The sequence below is a fragment of the Sarcophilus harrisii genome, chromosome 1, assembly GCF_902635505.1.
Source record: "Sarcophilus harrisii chromosome 1, mSarHar1.11, whole genome shotgun sequence".
NCBI lineage: Eukaryota > Metazoa > Chordata > Mammalia > Dasyuromorphia > Dasyuridae > Sarcophilus > Sarcophilus harrisii.
The window spans coordinates 257165509-257177274 of NC_045426.1; the positions used below are offsets into that span (position 1 = coordinate 257165509).

Sequence of the window (11766 nt, forward strand, 5' to 3'; positions counted from 1 at the left end):
AGCCCGAGATGCTTCCGAACTGAGAGAGAGAGAGAGAGACGTTCGGGTAGGTGTGGAGGCTGTGCCAGGAAAATTTGTGAGGGGGCTGAGAGGGTGGTGGGGGTAAGGGTTTGGATGGCTGACTCCCAGGTCCCCCTTGCGCTTGGATATTCTGCAATCTCCTATGACTGGTTTGTAATTCAGGCTTCTTTCTCTTCCCCCTGCAAGTCACCAAAGGCAGCACATCTTCCTTCATCACTTGCTCCGGAAGGCGCCTAGGGGGCGCTGTTGTGGCACCACAGAGCGAGGGAGTGGGCCGTGGGGGAAGCAGTTCTAGGAATCCGGACCACGTGCGAACCACGTGGCGTTGGTGCAGACCCGGCCCCGGGAGGTGGCGCAGGGGCCTGCCGGGTGCTGCGGCAAGGCGAGCGGGAGACAGAGAGTAGCAAGTTCAGTCACGCCCGGGGTCGGCCCACCCGGGGCTGGAAGGAGGTACCAGTAAAGGGTGAGGAGGACGCTTCTCCTTTCGGGCGACCTCCGACCCACTACACCTTTAAGGTCGCCGCTTTTCTAGCTGCGCCTTGTGTTTATAAACAGAGAAGATGGCGCGGGCAAAACCCCGGAAAGGTGGATTCTCCGGGCGGGATCTGGAGCCTCCAGGCGCGCATGCGTATGACTCTCTTCCTAGCCCCCACCTCCCCGCCCATCCGAGCTGGGGGAGCGCGCGCTGAGGTTGAGCTCCCAGGAGAGTGGGGCGTGTCTTCGGCGCTCTCCAGCCTCCTCTAGTGTTAGGCCTGGCGCTCCGCACAGGCGGAGACTAGTTGCAAGGGAAACGGGGCGGATGCTGGGAAAGCCTCCGAAGGAAAGCTCCAGGAGGGCTGGGCTGGTTAGGAAAACGCCCGTTCCGGGGTGAGAGCAAAGGTCCCCTTCACCCAAATCAAATGAGTTTGCAGTCTTTCCCGCTGCAAACTAGGAAGCGGTTAGACTCAAGGTGGAAGAGAGGGTTTTGTTCCCTTGTTCAAATAAATGCTGCTCCTCCATTACACAAAATAGCAGACTGTTAGAATTGGAAGGGGCCTTGAAGATCATTTACCCCCTACGTTAACAAAGAAAACTTGTCTATTTCAAAGTCATTTATTAAAACATTTTAAACACTAGCAAATTAACAAAAACATATTAAAACATTAAAAAAAAAGCATTTATTGAAACATCTGCAAAATGCCATTTCCTGGGGACAAGAAGACAAGTAATGAATCGGTCATATCCCTTGTGGAATTTTAATGTCTATTATGCATAATCTAAGTTGCACAAAAGAAGTGTATGCAAACCATTGCAAAATAAAAGCACATTTGGGGGTGGTTTACGTTGGTGGGGAGGGGAGAAGGGGTGTGCACGAGAAGGAAATGTCTTGCATAATAGGCGATGTTTGAGTTGGGCTTTGGAAGAAGCTTGGGATTCCAAGAGCTGGAGTGGGGAGGGAGTGCAGTTAAGACTTGGGGGGCGGGGAGGGGGGAGGTGGGTGGAGACAGGACAGGGCGGGCAAAGGTAGGGAGGTGGGAGCTGGGCTGTGACGGGAAAGGAACAAGAAGTCCAATTTTGCTGGAGTAGAGAAGGAAGAGAAATGTTTAGCAGCAGAGCAATTCACTTTACATTTCCCCTCCTCTCTCCACTAAGTCTTTTGACTGAACCTAAAGTGCTTTTGGTCAGCTACTCCCCCATGGCTGCTGTTGCTGATAAATAGCATTTATATAGCTTTAAGGTTTGCAAAAAGCATTACAAATCTCTCACTTGATCTTTACAACAATCTTTGGAGGTTGGTGCTGTTACTATTCCTATTTTAAATGATCCAGTATGTTAAATTCAGGATTTAGAGTCAAGAAAATCTGAATTAGAATGTGACTTCAGACATATATTATTAACTGTGTGATTCTGGATGTCATTTTACTTTTGCCTCAGTTTCCTCTGCTGTAAAATGGGAATAATAATAGTATCCACAATCTCCTTCTATCTCCATTACTATAGAGGGCAACGCTTTTCTTCCAGTCCTTCAGGATTGTAATGTAGGGGTCATCCTTAATTCCTAATTATCTCTCACCTCCCATAGCCAATCTACTGTCAAGGCCTGTCGATTTCCCTTTTGCCACATCTCTCCAATAAGTCCTTTCTTCTTATCATCACTCTAATCCTGGGTTATTGCAGTAGTTTGTTGGTGCCTCTGCCTGCCCCAAGTGACCCTCCAATCCCACTCCAATCCTTCTTCAACCATTAAAGTGATTTTCCTAAAGCATAGGTCTCATCATTTCATCCCCTTCCCCCCTCTCCCCACTCAATTGCCTTCAGGATCTGTGGGGTTTTCAAAATACTCTTCATTCCTTCCCTATCCCTCTTTTCTCCAGCGCAGTCTTTCTACATCTTGGTCTTGCTGTTTTACAAACAAGACACTCCATCTCTCTGCTCCTGGCATTTTCTTTGCTCTTTTCATTTCTACCTACTGGCTTCTTTAACTTCTTTTAAGGCCCATGTAAAATCCCTTTTTTTATAGCAGGCCTTTCTTAATTCCTCTTGTGCCTTCCCTCTGCCATTTCCTATTTATCCTGCAGATAATTTGTTTATGCTTTTTTCCTTTTTTGCTAGTCTCCCCCATTAGATTGTGAGGAATTTAGGAACAAAGTGTCTTTTCCCTTCTTTGTTGTATTTCCCCAGTGCTTAGCAGAGTGCCTGGCATATAGCAGACACTTAATATTTTTTGAATGACTAACTAAAGTGCTTAGTACAATTCCTGGCACATAGTGGGTACTTAATAAAAATGCTTGTTTCCTTCCAGGTGAGGAAACCCAGGCAGAAGTTAAGTAACCAAAAACCACACATCTAATAACTGCTAGAGACAGTATTTGAACTCAGGCTTCTTGATAAAAGTTGATCCACTACACTACCAACCTTTTCTCATTTCCTGGATACAAAAGAAGTAATTGGGAAAATATGTGACTAAAGGATTCTTGGATCATACTACAAAAATTTTGAAACAGAAAAAGACGCCAGATGAATTCAGCCTTGTCTGTCCCACTGGTCCTGACTTCTGGTAGAAGATCTCAGACAGCTCTCAAAAGTCACTCCTGTTGCATTGTAATGTCTGCTGAAGCTTGCTGTTTTGAGTATATTAGCAAAGATCACAGAAGACAAGGATTGATCCAGTGTATAATTAGAATATGTTAGTCTTAACAATTCAAGACAATTTTCTGTGGAGTTACAGATAAGCTGAAACAATAATAATTAAAGCATTGTAGTCACTCCTGACACCACAATTAATATTAAGAAAAGACATTTTAATTGATCTATTAAAAAAAACCTAACAATTCCCCTAGAAAACCTATAATTTCTCTGAAAATTCCAAAGCTCTTCTTCTGATTTTTTCTTTCTTCCATTTTTAAGTTTGGAGAAGATCCATGCAGCCATTTATAATTATTCACCATGAAAAAGTACAGATTTCTGTATTTTAAAGGCCCCTTTTATTAAAAAAAAAAAAAAAATCCCACAAAAATTGGCAGCATGAATTGTAAATTGAAATTTCTCTATTTACTTCAAACAACAGTAATGTTCTCCAATTTTTGCCACACATATGGATATTTGCGTAATTAGAATGCTTAATATGTATTTATAATCTCATTCCTTTCACATTATGACATAAAGCACTTTTCACCAACTTTGGCTCAAATACATAGCAATTTATCATTTGTGAGTCAGTAACCACCAAAAGGTGAGGCTCTTGGAAGGCTGCCTGTATCTGAGTAGTAAAGGTACCAGGTGTAAAACGTCCAGCAATAGGTGTGACTTATGGCACCAATGGCAACCAAATTTCAAAACAAGGTTTGCTGGCCAGCACTCCTAGATTAGCTAACATTCCTGTCAGTTAGATTTTCAGTGGCAATGATGGCTCAAGCTGCAAGCAGAACCTTTCCCCAAGTCCTTTTTAAATTTATGAGCTAGATGCTATCATTGTTCCTTTTGTAAGTTTACTGTACTATTTAGAAATTCAGAAGGTTCCTGTACCAATATTTTTGAAGACATTTTCCACTTCTGTCTCCAAGACATGTAGAATTCTGGGCATGGTAAAAGTATTTTTTGAAGGTTAAGAAACTAGGCACAGTGCTGTATGAGACCTTGTTCTGGAAAGCATAAAAAAGTGATATTCTTTGTTTTTGTATAACAAATTCTTTGTTTTGTATATAACTCCTCCTTTTTTCCCCCAGTTTCTTCTCCCCAGCAAGAACTGAACCCGTTCTTGTAAAAAAGAAAAATAGATTTTTAAAGAGTAATATATGGAAAGGAAAGGAGTAAGCAATTATATAGTGCCTACTATGTACCAGACTGGGAGCTAACACTTTTTATAAATATTGTCTTACTTGAAAATAGTAATCAAGTCTCATAGAAGGCAATAGAAGTCTCCTATCTCTACTGAAGAGAGTTATGTTTCTATTCTTTAGGATCAAGACTGGTTATTTTAATTACTCAGAATTCAGTTTCCTTTTAGTATTAGTATTCCCCCTCCCCCCCCACCTCAGGCAATTGGAATTAAGTGACTTGCCCAGGGTCACACAGATAGGAAGTGTTAAGTGTCTGAGGCTGGATTTGAACTCAGATCCTCCTGACTTCCCAACTAGCTGCCCCTAATAATTTGTGACCTTTTTTTTTTTTGGCTGAGGCAATTGGGCTTAAATGACTTGACCAAGGTCACACAGCCAGGAAGTATTAAGTGAGATCACATTTGAACTCAGGTCCACCTGACTTCAGGGCTGGTTTTAGCCACTGCGCCACCTAGCTGCCCCTCCTTTTAGTATTCTTTTAATTTTCATTACTATAATAATTCTCAGTCATTCTTTTTGTTCTGTTAGGGACTTTTCTCACTGTTACTCCTAATGTTCTCTCTCTTCAGTTTCTCTTCCTATTTTCTCTGTCTCCTTTGCTATATCACAATCCATGCTGCATCACTTAAAATTATTATTTTACTCCAGAGGTTGCTACTGCCCTCTTTTCTTTTCTTTCTTTTCCCCTTCTAGTCTCTTTTCTACTCTCTTTCTCTCTCTTTCTCTTTCTCTCTCTATCATCTCATCAGATCCCATGTGTTCAATTATAAACTCAAGCAGATGACTCCCAAATCTCTCTCTCTGTATATGTATATATATCTATGCAGGTCTCCCATAGGATTACAAAGGAGGAACGGCCAATAGGGACCCAGTTCTTTGAACATGTATAATATGTTTTGCTTAGTGCCATCCTTTGTGGATAACTGTGTAGTTTGCTTCTGGAAATGTGTGATGACACAGAAGTGGAGGGGCCTTGTCCCCAATTCAGAATGCACAAAAATATTCTGTGATTGTTCATTGATTGATTGGTGAAGAAGTCTTTTAATTGGCTTCTGAGCCAGAATTGACTGTGAATATAAGAGGAAGAACTCAGTTTCTCTTTTTCTTACAGTTATCAAGTGAAAAGGAAGAAATGCTGTGGATATTCATGAAAAGAGGTAGCACTAGCATGAGTGGCAGATGCTGCTGAGACTGCCTTCTTTCCCCATCTGGTTCTCTATGTGAATGCACAGTCTTGCTGTTCTTCTGTTCCTGTTGTGCTTATTCTTTCCTGATCCCAGGTGAAGGGGTATTGAAGATAGAGTGACCTTGTGAGCTCTGAAATATTTGAATAGCATCTAAAAATACAATAATGGAAGTCCGTGGTAATAACCACCATAGCCATAAGGCCTGAGCCAGATGAAGGAGCCAGTATAGTCCAGAGGAATAACATGTTGGCCCTATGTGGGACCCAGAACAGAAGTGATTTTTTTCAGCAGCTGAGATTCCGTGTCCTATAAGCAAGGAAGTCAAGTGAACTTGGTGGGAGCAATATTTGTAACATCTACTTAAAGTCTGAGTCACTTTCTTCATGGACCAAGAGATAAAAGGGAGAGTGTGTTCCCGTTTGGACATGATGGGTGAAAAGGGTGTAGTGGTTTTTGTTTTTTGTTTTTTGTTTTTTTGGTATTTCTGTTCTTACTATATCTTTTCAGTAAATGACCTCCTGAGTTCAAATCTGGCATCACACACTTGCTAGCTGTGTGATCTTGGGCAAGTGACACTTACCCCTGTTTGCTTCAGTTTCCTCATCTATAAAATAAGCTGAGGAAATAAATGTCAAACTACTTTAGTACCATTGTCAAGAAAGTCTCCAAATGGAGACTTGGACACAATTGAAATAACTTAATAGCAACAACAACAACAGTTTATTGATATTGTTTCTTGATGTTTTAAGGAAATAATAACTGATAATTGGTAATGGGGAGATACTGATTGTCACTGACAAATGATTGGGACATTAATCACTGGTAATAATTTTGGAAGAGAAGACCAGGGTCTCAAGGTGATAGCACAGGAAGACCCCAACCCCTCAGGGTTACCCCTACATCTCCAAGGGAGAAATGTAGATGAACTCTAGGGACCTGACTGGCTGTGGCAAGTGAAATGAGGATTGGGAGATGGAGTCCCAGAGTCTGCAACTGTTGTAGGATCATAGATTTGGGGGTATAAAGGACCTGAGAGAGGTCATCAACTACCACCTCCTAGATGAGTACCTAAGTAGTAACTTTTACTAGAAGTTAAGTGATTTGCCCAGGATCACATAGTAAGTAAGCTTCTGAGATGAGTTTTGAACTCAGATCTTTCTGACTCCAAGTCTAGTGCTTTTTCATTATACCTTGCTGCTTTAGAACATCCTATTCAGTATCCAACAGGTAGTTAATAATGAGGAGTGAAGTCTAAAGGAAAGATTGGGGGTAGATTTATAGATTTGTGAGACATCTGAATAGAAATAATAATTATATTCCTTGGGGTGGGGGGGGGAGAGACAGAGAGAGAGAGAGAGACAGAGAGAGAAGAATAGAACTTTGGAGAACTCTTGTTTAAGCATGTAATAAGGATGAAGAGCAAGCAAAGGACCCTGAAAAAGATGGAAAGACATGTAAGAAAACTAGAAGAGAGTAACATAAAGCCACATCCAAGAGAAGGTGCTCATCAGTGTATGATTCAGCAGAGAGGTCAACGAAGATAAAAAAAATGAGAAAAATCCATCAGATTTGATGTTTAAGAGATCACTAGAAACTTTGAATAGAAACTTTTGTTTTGCTTTGACCACCACCAGGTGTTCTTTTAAGTTGGAAAGCTCTGGACAAGAAACTAAGTTCCACTCACAAGGCTATGAATCAAAGTTGTCTCAATATTACTGTTATCTCTCTCTGTCACAGTTACAGTTTACTGCATAGCCATTGGTATAAGTATTGAGATCTCCCCATACTATTTCTGTAGTTTCCCTGTGAGGGGGGAGGCTTTGGCATATATGTCCTTGTTTGCAAGCTATTTTCCTCACTTTCAAATTAAACTTCTTTTTGATTCCTGACCTTCTTTTTGACTCTGGCCATCCACAACTTTGAGGCTAGTTTGGTCCAGTTGACATTGGTTTCAGAAATGGGATTGGACACAGAACGGGGCAATTGAACTATCCTGTACCAGTGGGAATAGACTAGGTAGCAATGGAAATTTATCTTCAATTTCCCCTCATCAGATGAATTCTCTGCCCCAGTCTCTGCTGCAATCCACTAAGCTCTAATCTTTGTTGAGTTCACCATTCTTTGTGAGGAAAACTCCAAGGGCTTTCTGGTGATCCACTTTATCTTGGATCACTCTATATTAGGATATCCTTCTTAAATTGCACTTCTGTTAACTGGCCTTTCTATGTGCCTCTGCTGCTTTTTAAAAATTTTTATTGCACACCTCTGTAAATTGTAACTTCATGCCACTTGTTCCTCTGTGTACCTATGTTGTTTTTTGAACTGCACTACTTTCTAAAGATGAAATTGCATTCCTTGGAAACCATGTGCTTCTTTATGGACTGTGATTGTGCACTTTGTTAAAAAACCTGTTTGTGTCTGTTTGCATCTGTCTTGTTCCTTTGTCTATGTCTGTGTCTTTGTAAAATGTTAAATGTCTGTTATATTTGTGTTGTGAGGTAGATTCTATTACCTTGAAAGATTTAAAATGCAGCCAGCTAGAAAAATGTCTAAGGGTTATATCCAAAGAATTTAGGACATTGGGAAAGATTAATAAAGTTTCATGCTTGAAGTAATTGTCCCTGTAAGAGGGATTAACTCCCAGTGTAGACTTTCTGTGGGAAATTAAATTATAAAAAAAGAGAAAAAGAAAAAACCCACAAGACATTTATTTCAACTTTGGCTGTATCCGAAGTATAGAAATAAAGCCAGATAATGAATTTGTGAATTAATTTGTGGAACTAATAAGAACATTTTAGCAAATTAAGGAGTTTGAAGATTAATTCTTTTAAGATTGCAGGGGAGAACTCCTCAGATTACTCCTGTAATTCCTGGAACTCACTCCCTTCTGAAATATCTTAATAACTTTTGGGGTACCACTCTATAGAATTTGTTTTAAGGAAAAAGAAGCACTAAATTCTAAAAGTTTTAAAAGTAAATGGCACTATTAATAGCCTTATTGTTCTAGGGCAATGAAGGAAGACAATGAAGAAAGGAAAAAATTACATAAAAGGTTTGCACTTTATAACCAAATCTGGTTAATTCTTTTTTGATCAAAGACATTTTCCCTCTTATTCCATTAATTCCTATCATCTCAGTTACAGGTACTGAAATAAAGGAGCTGGAAAAAACAGCTGGAAAAATGTAAGAAAGCATGAATTCCATTCCAGTTGAAATTGTGGTTGCAGAAATTTATTAGGCAAATTATCTTATCTCTGTTTGCCTCAGTTTCCTGATCTGTAAAGAGAAAAATAATAATGTTAACCACCTCCCGTGGTTGTTGTGAAGATCAAAATGATAAAATTATTATAGAGTGCTTAATAAATGACTGCATTATGCTAAGCACTATTTTATTAATTCCTTAATTGAATGTGATTGTTCCATAGTTGATAATTCTAAAGTAATTTTAAAATGTCAAAGATCGGTGATTTTTATATGTGATAACTAGGAAATCCAATTAATGTTAGTTTATTATTTGTTTTATTATTGTATTTCTAATTTCTCTTATACTGTAGAATTTGAGATACCATTGTAACAGAAATGCTATTAGGCAAGATGAGTTAATCGGGATGCTGTTATACATGAATTGGGCTTTTAAAAGGATGTGATTTTATCATATAGGTATTTGAAAACTTAAATATTTAATGAGGTATATTTTGTTATAAACCAAATAATATATGATAGCAAATTTTCATTTGAAATTATTGGCTATTATGAAAATGTATAGAGTATTCAATGATGTATCTTTGACATATCTATGATGAGTCAGTTATCAGGTTATTTGTTGTGTGTCTGAAGCTCCAGAATATGTTTAGTTTTAATTTATAAGTAAAAGAGTAACAAAATGTTAACTGTTAGGAAAATATCAGGAAAGATATTTAAACCTTAATTGTGATTAGTGAAATTTTGCTATTTAAGATAAAAATTCCTGGCCTGTAATTTATTATTATTTTACAGCTTTGATTATTGGGATAGTTGTCTGAATTGTCATGAAGCCAATATTAGAAAATGGCATTTCTACAGACTAACTGCTAAAGGTGGATATCTATGCCTGGGAAAAGTTTTGGGGACAACCTTGGTATGGCCTAGAGATGATCCTCCTAACTATTGTACTGTTTCCTTTCTGAAAAGAAAAATTCCCAACTGGTCAATGCTGAACTTTGTTTTTAATACTCTGTGATTCATGATTGACTGTCATGACTAATGTCCAGAATCAAACACAATTAAGGGAGGTTCCCCCTGTGTTATAAGAAATCACATTTTTTTCTTTTTTTCCTTTTATGGCAAATTTTTGTAATCAAGAAGTTTTGTAAATACAATACTAAATCTATTATATTTTTTATTACTATACATTATATATTGCATATTATATAACCTGTGTTTGTGGTCGAATTATATCTTCCTGAGAGTAAAATGATTACATAAGAATAAGACAAAGATGTAAAAGGTTTTTCTAAATAAATGGAATAGTAAATTTTGAGAAAGCAACACGATTAGACTATTTTCTCTAACAGCTATATACTTAGCATATATGATTGATCTCTAAATTTATTTATCATGGAAATTTAGGCTTTGAATATGTCTTAGTAATCAGTTCTCAAAATTGCTAAGGAATTTTTAAATTAAGGATTAAGGAAGATACACATAATTGATGATAAAGAAAGTGAAATTATTTTTCTGTTTTTAAGACATCTGTCTGATAAAGGGCAGAAGTGTTCATTTTGCAGTTGGATCTTCATAAATTTTCAAGAGATTCTTATATCAGGTACAGGATTTAGGGAAGGATAAAAAAAAAAACAAATGCAACTGAACTGAACTGAAATTCTCTGAAGTTTCAGAATAATCTAGGAATCTTTGTAGAGCTTCTTTGAGAATAAAACCTATTGTCCAAGAAAAGATCCAGGGTCCAGAAAACTATATGAGGCATTTGGGACTGAAATATAATAACTAAATAGATATTGAGAATGGGTTACTAGAATACAAGAAGACTTTATATCAGTTAATATTGGTGATACCTATTGTATTCTTTCGTCTTTTATTTTAATATGTTTATATTTAAATTTTCTTGGTTACCTTGGTGAATGTAAATCTCCTTTTACAGAACTAGTCCTTTGTGATCCCTCTAAGTAGTTTGATTTGTACTTGGCTTAATGTAATTATACAGTTGTGGGAATTGTGAGAAAAACTTTTTGTGCTGTTTGAAACGACAATAACTCTGTATGGCTGGGAAGCTGGGTTATCTCAGATCCAAAGATTGAGGTAAGAAGTTTTCTCACAATTGAACATCTCAAGCAACTCATATGTTGTCTGAGGGTCCCTATCAAGTCCTTCTGACTACTCCCACAGCTGTTAAACTTGTGAGTGTATACGCCTGGGTTTATCTGAAGAAAGTCCCTGCTTCTGAGTGAATGGCAGAACCCTTCAGGGACTTCACGGTTTATCTAATATGGACCCAGAAGCAACTGATATCCAGATGAAACAGCTGTTCCAAGATTTTGGATGAGAGTTGAGCATATTATCCTTGTTTTTTTCTTTCCCTTTTCTTTTTGTTATGTGCCCAGCCATCAAGGCCATAATCCAAACGTGTTAGCATTTTCTCCTTTTGCATTCTTTTCTTTTCTGCTTGTAAGCAAATAGTGGCTAGCAATGATACCTGGGCCATACTTTCCCAGTAGGTCATCTTAAAGAATTGACTGCCTGAGATGAAAATGCTCATCCTGGTTTGGCTTATCCATGCCTCTCTTTTATTGACCAGAAGGATAGGGATTCTTTCAGACTCCCTCCCTTTGGCCAAAAGGGGAAAATGCCAAGCTATTAGGAGATACCCCTGTTTTCCAGAGCTGAGGTCCAGCTTGCAAACCGTCTCCTGAGCTTGTGGGGAGCCGGCATTAATCTATGGCCACATAAGGCCACATTCCAAAAGACTGCCCTAACCTTGAATAGAAATCTCCTAATCACATCATGGAGGAATCTCCTAATCACATCCTACATGACCAAGCACTGCCCTAACTTTGAATAGGCAGATATCTAGGCATCCCCTAATCACATCATAGTGAGCAGCTCATCCTTGGGCGGGATGCCAACCCTTTGTCTAGGACCCCCACCCTGTACTGTGTTTGCACAATCCTGCCTCCTTTCCTACAGCTATATATATATATCTGTACTATTGCACCCATTAAAATGAGGCTTGATCAGATGGT

General features: G+C 38.7%; 1 long non-coding RNA gene across 1 annotated transcript; it reads left to right on the forward strand.

Annotated features, from left to right (window-relative positions):
• The first annotated feature begins 203 nt into the window (after positions 1–203).
• Positions 204–11525, forward strand: LOC116419678. Its single transcript, XR_004229954.1, has 3 exons — positions 204–484; positions 5452–5497; positions 8535–11525. It is a non-coding gene; the product is annotated as an uncharacterized LOC116419678 (long non-coding RNA).
• Positions 11526–11766: the final 241 nt, after the last annotated feature.